At 40.7% G+C, this 11,011-nt stretch overlaps 2 non-coding genes across 2 annotated transcripts; both read right to left on the bottom strand.

Moving 5' to 3' along the window:
• Positions 1–8,482: 8,482 nt before the first annotated feature.
• LOC133590711 (U2 spliceosomal RNA) lies at positions 8,483–8,673 on the bottom strand. The gene has a single exon (XR_009814495.1). It is a non-coding gene; the product is annotated as a U2 spliceosomal RNA (small nuclear RNA).
• A 2,147-nt stretch (positions 8,674–10,820) lies between these two features.
• Positions 10,821–11,011, bottom strand: LOC133590704 (U2 spliceosomal RNA). Its single transcript, XR_009814494.1, has one exon. It is a non-coding gene; the product is annotated as a U2 spliceosomal RNA (small nuclear RNA).

The raw sequence follows: 11,011 nt of genomic DNA, 5'->3' as shown, positions 1-11,011 counted from the left end.
TAAATACTTGAATTTCAATGTTCATTTATTTACACATACACACACATAACACTCTCTACTCATTGTTGAGTTAAGGGTTGAATTGTCCATCCTTGTTCTATTCTCTGTCACTATTTCAGAACACACACATTAAACAAATATACATTATAAAATCAATAAGAAAACGGGAGCTCTAATTTGGGAGTCTGAATTAGGATCAGAAGTTCCTATATAAACATTGCGCACTCACGTCGCCTTTTTGTATTGATTACTGCAGCTGTGCACTGGACTCATTCACAAATACAAACTACAACTCACAAACACTTTAGAGTTAGGCTCCACCATCAGAATGTGTACTTAAACTTATAAAGATCACATGGATATTATTCAGTGAGTTGATTCACCAAAACTAACCTGTTATACAGGAGGAAAAAGCACACAGGACGTTTCAATTGTTCACAGACTGGTCGCGCTCATCAGAATGACAAGACACTTCCGGTCTGCAGGTGATAGCATTCAATTGGGAAGAAACGCCCTAGCTACTGCCCCCTACTGACCAATGTGAATACTGATAAATCTGTAATGACAGCTCCAAAAACGAATTCAAACCACAAAATAAAATAAATAAATCAACACAAAAATGTGACACATTATGGGTGGGTCACATATGCATGTACAGTAGATGGCAGTATTGTCCTCTTTAAAAGTGTCACAACATTGCTGTTTACGGCAGACGAACTGCTTTACGGGGGACGAAAACTTGACTGCATTTGTTGTGTGTTGTTACCGCGCTGGGAGGACGTTAATGAAACTGCCTAACAATAAACACACATAAGAAACCAAGAACTCGCCCTCGATCATTAGCTGTTTATATGGTGGGAAAGCGGACGTGAGAACAGGCTGTCAACACGTCACTCAGGTCCGCATGGAGCTGGAGGGGGCGTGGCCTCCAGCTCCGCCTGAATTTCGGGAGAAAATTTGTCCCGGGAGGTTTTCGGGAGAGGCAATGAATTTCGGGAGTCTCCCGGAAAATCCGGGAGGGTTGGCAAGTATGTTATATATATATATTTTAAATTCAAGACAGTTATGTTTTTTTACTGGTGCACAAAATGAACCGTGCATGAACATCACCTTGTTCCAAAAACAAAACCAACACAGTGCATAAACTCACAACAAATTACGGTCAGGTTCAAACACCAAACTATCTATTACACAAGACAAGAAGAAAGGAATCAAGCAGAGACAGAGTTGAATTTTACTCATGAGGAGAGACGTATTGGGCTGTACACTCAGTTACAGTTTCACACTACGCTCTAAGGTACAGTCCCACGTGCTCCTCTATTTATTCGGGAGGTCCTTAGTTAACATCACTGAGGCTGCTTCTGAAGGGAGGGGTAATGCAAGCAGCCCCAGTAGACCATACTTGCCAACCCTCCCGAATTTTTCGGGAGACTCCAGAAATTCAGCGCCTCTCCCGAAAACCTCCCGGGACAAATATTCTCCCGAAAATCTCCCGATTTTCATGCGGACCTGAGTGAGGACAGCCTTTTTTCATGACGGGAGGACAATAGGGTGACAAGAACTAAATCATCCAGACTACAGATAACTTGTATTATTATGTTTATCTTACCTAAAAATAAATATATATATATTAATTAAAAAAAAAAAAAATGTTTTTTTTTACTATATTTAGCTAAAAACATCAAAATTAATAATTATATTTTTATTTTTATTTTTTCTGACTCCTTATTACACTCAGCCATAGAATTATACATTAAAATAAACATATTTGAAATAATTAATTTTAAATGATCATAATAATTCATTTAAAATGACCATATTTAATTATTAAAATAATTGCTTGTTTATCAACAACTTTAACATTTTATTCATTACATTTTGAAGCTCTCAGAAGCCAAGTTATGTTATATTCCTTAATATTTATTTATGCAAGTTTGAAGTATCAATTATCCAAACACAGTTTTGTTTGCATATTTTCAGGATGTATATATATATATATAATGAAATACTTGACTTGGTGAATTCTAGCTGTCAATATACTCCTCCCCTCTTAACCACGCCCCCAATCACCCCCCACCCCCCACCCCCACCCCCACCCCTCCCGAAATTGGAGGTCTCAAGGTTGGCAAGTATGCAGTAGACACAATACATGATTATTCAGAATGGAAATGTGCTGACACTCGTGATTTCGCCCGGTCTCTGTTTTGTCTGCGTTGAGGTACTCCATGTCCGTCCTTGGCTGTCAGCAGGCAAGGTCTGGAAACAAACTGCTGACACGAGACAACTCGCAAAGCAAGATTACAAGTTGTGCCTTTGCAGAGATAGAAAAGTACAACTGCAGCACAATTGATAATAACTATAGCAACGGCCTTTAAGCATAAGAGTTGTGTGATAACTTATACATGATTATTTTAACATTTACACACCTGCAAATCATATGGAAAATTAAAGGGAACATTGTTTTGGGGGTATCCATAACACGGTGATAGGGAGAAGTTTTTACTTACACGATGAGTCGGGTGTGTCTTGACCTTCGCCGAACCCCTGAGACCGACTCACCGAAACCCTAGGGTTCGATCGAAACCAGGTTAAGAACCACTGGTTTACTACATGATGCTAATAATGCACATTTATAAAATAAACTGAGATGAACAGGTAGCGCTTTATATTTTTTTCAGCATTTACCAAATCGCAAAGTGGAGTCTATATTAAATTGTGTAGTTTAGCAATATTTGATGATGTACTACAATTACGCATTTTATTTATCATACAAGGCTACATTATTAAACAAGTGGTACACATTTCTTGTCAAATGTTTTGTGCATTTATTAAACGTTTTTTACAGTATGAATATATCTTACATTGTATGTAGACGTAGTAATTTTCCATGCTAACAAACGCGAACCAGAACTGGACACTGAGGCGATCTATCTTGCTCTGCGATGGGCTCTGTTGATCGGTTCAAAGTGGCACATGCGCACTCCAATGAATAATAATAATAATAATAATAGATTTTATTTCTAAAAAGCACTAAGGCTCTGGATGCTGTGGGGCTGTCTTGGTTGACAAGACTCTGCAGCATCGCGTGGACATCGGGGGCGGTACCACTGGATTGGTGGTTCCTCTCTTTAAGAAGGGGAACCGGAGGGTGTGTTCTAACTATCGTGGGATCACACTCCTCAGCCTTCCCGGTAAGGTCTATTCAGGTGTACTGGAGAGGAGGCTACGCCGGATAGTCGAACCTCGGATTCAGGAGGAACAGTGTGGTTTTCGTCCTGGTCGTGGAACTGTGGACCACCTCTATACTCTCGGCAGGGTCCTTGAGGGTGCATGGGAGTTTGCCCAACCAGTCTACATGTGTTTTGTGGACTTGGAGAAGGCATTCGACCGTGTCCCTCGGGAAGTCCTGTGGGGAGTGCTCAGGGAGTATGGGGTATCGGACTGTCTGATTGTGGCAGTCCGCTCCCTGTATGCTCAGTGCCAGAGCTTGGTCCGCATTGCCGGTAGTAAGTCGGACACGTTTCCAGTGAGGGTTGGACTCCGCCAAGGCTGCCCTTTGTCACCGATTCTGTTCATAACTTTTATGGACAGAATTTCTAGGCGCAGTCAAGGCGTTGAGGGGATCTGGTTTGGTGGCTGCAGGATTAGGTCTCTGCTTTTTGCAGATGATGTGGTCCTGATGGCTTCATCTGGCCAGGATCTTCAGCTCTCGCTGGATCGGTTCGCAGCCGAGTGTGAAGCGACTGGGATGAGAATCAGCACCTCCAAGTCCGAGTCCATGGTTCTCGCCCGGAAAAGGGTGGAGTGCCATCTCCGGGTTGGGGAGGAGATCTTGCCCCAAGTGGAGGAGTTCAAGTACCTCGGAGTCTTGTTCACGAGTGAGGGAAGAGTGGATCGTGAGATCGACAGGCGGATCGGCGCGGCGTCTTCAGTAATGCGGACGCTGTATCGATCCGTTGTGGTGAAGAAGGAGCTGAGCCGGAAGGCAAAGCTCTCAATTTACCGGTCGATCTACGTTCCCATCCTCACCTATGGTCATGAGCTTTGGGTTATGACCGAAAGGACAACATCACGGGTACAAGCGGCTGAAATGAGTTTCCTCCGCCAGGTGGCGGGGCTCTCCCTTAGAGATAGGGTGAGAAGCTCTGTCATCCGGGGGGAGCTCAAAGTAAAGCCGCTGCTCCTCCACATCGAGAGGAGCCAGATGAGGTGGTTCGGGCATCTGGTCAGGATGCCACCCGAACGCCTCCCTAGGGAGGTGTTTAGGGCACGTCCGACCGGTAGGAGGCCGCGGGGAAGACCCAGGACACATTGGGAAGACTATGTCTCCCGGCTGGCCTGGGAACGCCTCGGGGTCCCACAGGAAGAGCTGGACGAAGTGGCTGGGGAGAGGGAAGTCTGGGCTTCCCTGCTTAGGCTGCTGCCCCCGCGACCCGACCTCGGATAAGCGGAAGAAGATGGATGGATGGATGGACTTTACATTGAGTAAACAACCTCAAAGTGCTACAGTGTATTAAAAAAATAAAAAGATAATAAAAAATAAATAAAAATAAAAACTAGAACAGCCAAATAGCTAAAACTGGTATGCATATATATATAAAAAAGGCTTTTTTAAAAAGAAGGGTTTTTAAGACTTTTTTTTAAAAGCATCCACAGTCTGTGGTGCCCTCAGGTGGTCAGGGAGAGCATTCCACAGACTGGGAGCGGCGGAGCAGAAAGCCCGGTCTCCCATTGTTCGTAGCTTTGTCCTCGGAAGTTGGAGGAGGTTAGCCGGTCCGGAGCGAAGGTGTCATGTGGAGGATTTGGGGGTGAGTAGTTCAATGAAATCAAACCTTTTGATTTTACATGACATCTAGTCACAGAGATATTTATGTTTGCTTAAATAATTCACTGGCAATTTTTAACGGAATAACAAAACATGTCAGCTTCCCAAAAATGTTTACAAATACAATGTATTCTCATTGTTTCCACTTTAAAGTTTTAAGATCATTCCTGCCCGAATCATACATATATAATTTCCATGCACTTCATTTTCATTTTTTTAGGCAATGACATAAAAAATAATAATAACAAAAAAAGTACAAAATTGACAACACATAATAATATAAATGAATATAGTGCAAAAGGTAATGTATAGTATGTAATTCATGATTGTCCAATTTTGCCTGAAAGGGAGTGGGAAGAAGATAATTTATTTAATCCCACCCCCAGTTCTCCATTCAGTGATTATTCACATGAAGGGATCTATTCTAGGCCCCATCCTGTTCGCTCTATATCTCCTCCCTCTTGGAGAGATTTTTAAGAGGCATGGAGTGTCTTATCACTTTTATGCAGACGACTGCCAAATTTATATGCCTATTTCAAAAGGCCACGGCCCCCTGACACCCCTTCTCAACTGTCTATGCGACGTTAAGGCTTGGTTAGCCCAGAATTTTTTAATAATGAATGAGGGAAAAAGGGAAATTTTAGTGTTTGGTCCGGCCCTCACTGACTTGGGACCATTGCAAAATGATGTACGTCCCAAAGTCACCAGCCTTGGCGTCACTATAGACAGTGATTTTAAACTTGACAAACAAGTCAATGGCGTTTTAAAATCGTGTTTTTATCATCTTCGTCTTTTCCATCCATTTCCTACCGCTTATTCCCTTTGGAGTCGCGGGGGGCGCTGGAGCCTATCTCAGCTACAATCGGGCGGAAGGCGGGGTACACCCTGGACAAGTCGCCACCTCATCGCAGGGCCAACACAGATAGACAGACAACATTCACACTCACATCCACACACTAAGGCCAATTTTTAGTGTTGCCAATCAACTTATCCCCAGGTGCATGTCTTTGGAGGTGGGAGGAAGCCGGAGTACCCGGAGGGAACCCACGCAGTCACGGGGAGAACATGCAAACTCCACACAGAAAGATCCCGAGCCCGGGATTGAACCCAAGACTACTCAGGACCTTCGTATTGTGAGGCAGATGCACTAACCCCTCTTCCACCGTGATCTTCGTCTTTTAGCAAAGGTAAAACCGTTTTTATCTTTTAACCTTTTTGAACAAGTCGTGCATGCTTTTATTTCAAGTGGCCTGGACTACTGCAATGCACTTTATGCTGGCATTAGCCAAAAAGCTCTCTCCCGGTTGCAGTAAGTCCAGAACGCGGCAGCACGACTTTTAACAGGGGCCAGGAAACGCCAGCATATAACCCCAAATCTTGAGAGTTTGCACTGGCTCCCTGTTCTTTTTAGAATTGATTTTAAAACCTTGCTGTTTGTTTTTAAAGCTTTACATGGACTGGCACCTCAGTATATCTCGGACCTCATCCAAACTTACAATCCTGCGCGCGCTCTGAGGTCCGAGAGCCAGCTCCAGCTCGTGGTGTCCAAGACGAGACTTAAAACCAGGGGAGACAGGGCCTTCTCTGTGGTCGGCCCTAAACTCTGGAACACTCTGCCCCTCCATATTCGAACTGCTCCCACAGTGGAGTGTTTTAAGTCTCGTCTTAAGACCCACTTTTATTCTCTGGCTTTTAACACTACGTGAGTTGTGTGGTCCTCTGTTGTACCGTATTTTCCGCACCATAAGGCGCCCTGGGTTATAAGCCGCGCCTTCAATGAACGGCATATTTCAAAACTTTGTCCACCTATAAGCCGCCCCGTGTTGTAAGCCGCATCTAACTGCGCTAAAGGAATGTCAAAAAAACAGTCAGATAGGTCAGTCAAACTTTAATAATATATTAAAAACCAGCGTGATGTGGGCGCGCATGGAGTCGTATATCAACATGGACGGAGCTGCGTGAAAAAAGTCACCCGGCCTCTTCGCGTAAACTTACCTTAACCACTCGCTCATCTTTTCTTCATCCATCCCTTCGAGTTAGCTTTTATGATGACGCCGGCTGGAAAGGTCTCTTTTGGCAAGGTCTTCCTTTTGAATATCACCATGGGTGGAAGTTTCTGGCCATTAGCATGGCAAGCTAGAACCACAGTGAAGGATGACTTCTCATTCCCTGTGGTGCGAATATTCACCGTACGTGCTCCCGTTGTATCCACAGTGCGGTTCACAGGAATATCAAAAGTCAGTGGAACCCTGTCGCTTAGTAGGAGCCATTTTGTGGTCTTTACAGATGTAAACACACAAAGGAAATGAAACGTACGGTAATATCCGCGCGCTTCTTCTTCTTCTACGCGGGCGGGTGGTTGCTTACAGTAGAAGAAGAAGCGCTTCCTGTTCTATGGGGGCGGGTGCTTACCTTGGCGGTTGCTTGCGTAGAAGAAGAAGCACTTCCTCTTCTACGGGGAAAAAAGATGGCGGCTGTTTACCGTAGTTGCGAGACCGAAACTTTATGAAAATGAATCTTAATATTACTCCATATATAAAGCGCACCGGGTTATAAGCCGCACTGTCAGCTTTTGAGTAAATTTGTGGTTTTTAGGTGCGCCTTATAGTGCGGAAAATACGGTACTCTGTGTTTTTTTAAATTTTGCTTTTTATTTACTGTTTTAATTGGTTTTACCCTCTGAAATTGTTTTTAATCATATTTATTTTATATTGTTTTTAATTGTGTTTAATATTGTTGTGCAGCACTTTGGAAACATTTTGTTGTTTAAATGTGCTATATAAATAAAGTGGATTGGATTGGATTGGATGAGTTTCACTGTTACTTTGTTCAAGGATTATAATACAAATGTTGTATCATAGTGGCATTACCACAGGTAACAATAATTATTACACTGCAACAATAATTTGTATCAACAATGTAGGAATAATGAATATACCAACAATGGTAATAGACAAAATACCAACAATGGTAATAGACAAAATACCAACAATGGTAATAGACAAAATACCAACAATGGTAATAGACAAAATACCAACAATGGTAATAGACAAAATACCAACAATGGTAATAGACAACATAGCAACAACTTACTACTGATATTTTGAGGATTTTACATGATTAAGTTTACATAACTCACTTTTTTATTTGAAAAAAAAAAATCAATAATATACATTGCTAGGAGTAATGTCTTATCAATATTATTAGAATTAATCTCTGAGATGGGTTAGTGACTGGCACTAACATCACTTTACATAATTATTTCTACAGTGTCAGATTTTAAAACAAAAAAATAAGTTGAGGTTAAAAAATTGTCAGCTTCCCAAAAAGTGCTGTATAAATGTTTTGTATTTACGGAGCCCCTAAAGGGACATGGGGAGGGGGGGGGGATATATGGTGCTTTTTATGAAGTTATAAAAACAAATATTAAAAAATTAGTGGTTTTTTTTTTAGACATGTATCGAGATACACGACTAATATTTATTTATTACTTCATAAAAAGGTTCTCGTGCGCACGATAAGTTTTAAAACGGCTGTTTCAAGGGCAAGAGATTATAACACTCTCTTTTTTGAGGAATATGATTATGTTCTCACGGATGACATACAATATATACAACATGAGGGGCATTGTTGCTATGTACTTGTTTTCACCAGTAGAGGGGGTGCACCGTTCCTGGAGGTACTGCAATACCAGGTCGATGCGTGGAGTGGACGGAGCAAGCCCCTATTCCATCTCCCTATTCCAAAAATCAATTTAATATATGGTCCCCGGATAGGGGACGTATCAGATATTAAACTGATAAGAACAGATACTACACTTGATCTTAGCCAAAAGGCCGAGAAGCGATGCCGTGGGACAGTCAGAAGGGATGATGTCATTCCCCACACAACAATCTGAAGTGACGGTTACACACACTAAATACCGATGACGTCACGTATCAACACACCGAACAACAACCATGCAGTTTATGAATGACTGCATTGTTTTGAATGATGTTAATACTTTTTATGAACGGAATTGTTGCCGGTTTGTCCAACGTCTAATGGTCACGTGGCTCGGTCCAATTGTTTTTTTAATGTATGTATTTCAATTGATTTATGTTTTTTTTGGTATTTTGGGGTGGGGGAGTGTTTGTTTTCCCAGTACCTGTATTATGATTTCCCTATCAAATGAATAAAATACTATTTTTTTTTTTTTTAAATGTAACTGAAATATATGCGGTTCTGTTTTTGACCAGCAGTTGTCTGATACAGACAAAGATTTTGCATTGGATTCAGTTTTTTTCAGATGTTTTTTTACGTTTTGTTTTAAGGTGAAATTGTTTGCTTTGTGATAATGTTTGTGAGAATATAGATTGAACAGTGTAGTGTGTGTTTCTCACCAGTAGATGGCGACAGTATAAAGATGTGTTGCTGTCCCAAACAAAGAGCTTGTGTTACTTTGCCTCTTTTGGCGTTCAAGCCAAATAAAGATTGAATTAAAGATGACAAAAGAAAAACCCTTGCTAACAGTGACGGCGTGCACGAACATGGAACAAGTTGATAGGAAGTGATGTAGCCGTCACGCATGCGTAGAGAAGTTACATTTTGAGAGCTTGGTAAGAAGAACAGAATGATTTACTGTATCAAATGCTTTCCTGAGGTCCAAAAACACCGCCTCTACAACTCCATCCTTATCAAGAAATAATTGTATTTTCCAAATAAGGAGGCATGTAGCCATTTCAGTGGAATGCTTGGATCTATATTGTACACATTTTAATTTATTCACCAAACTTTTCATCTTATTACTGCCACGAGTCATTGTTTCCTTGATGAAAAAACCTTGTTACATTGTTTAATGCATCCAGCGGGGCGTCACAACAAAATTAGGCACAATAATGTGTTAATTCCACGACTTTATATATCGGTATCGGTTGATATCGGAATCGGTAATTAAGAGTTGGACAATATCGGAATATCGGATATGGGCAAAAAATAAATATAGAAATAAATATACATATGTATTTAAAGACTGGTTCCTTCTAATATATATATATATATCATTATATATATATATATATATATATATATATATATATATATATATATATATATATATATATATATATACCCACATATGCGTTCCTCTCCAAGGTTTCTCATAGTCATTCACATCGACATCCCACTGGGGTGAGTTTTTCCTTGCCCTTATGTGGGCTTTGTACCGAGGATGTCGTTGTGGCTTGTGCAGCCCTTTGAGACACTTGTGATTTAGGGCTATATAAATAAACATTGATTGATTGATTGATTGATATATACACATACATATATATGTATATATATATATATATATATATATATATATATATATATATATATATATATATATATATATATATATATATATATATATATATACACATACATACATACATACATACATACATACATATATATATATATATATATATATATATATATATATATATATATATATATATATATATATATATATATATATATATATACACATATATTAGAGTGTCCGCCCTGAGATCGGTAGGTTGTGAGTTCAAACCCCGGCCGAGTCATACCAAAGACTATAAAAATGGGACCCATTACCTCCCTGCTTGGCACTCAGTATCAAGGGTTGGAATTGGGGGATAAATCACCAAAATGATTCCCGGGCGCGGCCACCGCTGCTGCCCACTGCTCCCCTCACCTCCCAGGGGGTGATCAAGGTGTATGGGTCAAATGCAGAGAATAATTTCGCCACACCTAATGTGTGACAATCATTGGTACTTTAACTTCAATATATATATATCTATATATACAGTATTAGAAGGGACAATCCTTCCTTTATACGAGGATGGTTTTTGAAATCTTACGTAATTAAAGTAGTTGAAATATTCCAACTGACAACAACGTTCTTTCATAAGATCTAATTATAAAGCACACAAACCTAATTAACTAGATAAGTATTATTTATAAAACACATGTTTGTTTTCACCAGTAGAGGGGGTGCACCGTTCCTGGAGGTACTGCAATACCAGGTCGATGCGTGGAGTGGACGGAGCAAGCCCCTATTCCATCTCCCTATTCCAAAAATCAATTTAATATATGGTCCCCGGATAGGGGACGTATCAGATATTAAACTGATAAGAACAGATACTACACTTGATCTTAGCCAAAAGGCCGAGAAGCGAT

This window comes from Nerophis lumbriciformis, linkage group LG03, assembly GCF_033978685.3.
Source record: "Nerophis lumbriciformis linkage group LG03, RoL_Nlum_v2.1, whole genome shotgun sequence".
NCBI lineage: Eukaryota > Metazoa > Chordata > Actinopteri > Syngnathiformes > Syngnathidae > Nerophis > Nerophis lumbriciformis.
The sequence above is the reverse complement of the archived record's forward strand: the minus strand, read 5'-3'. Positions and strand labels throughout refer to the sequence as shown.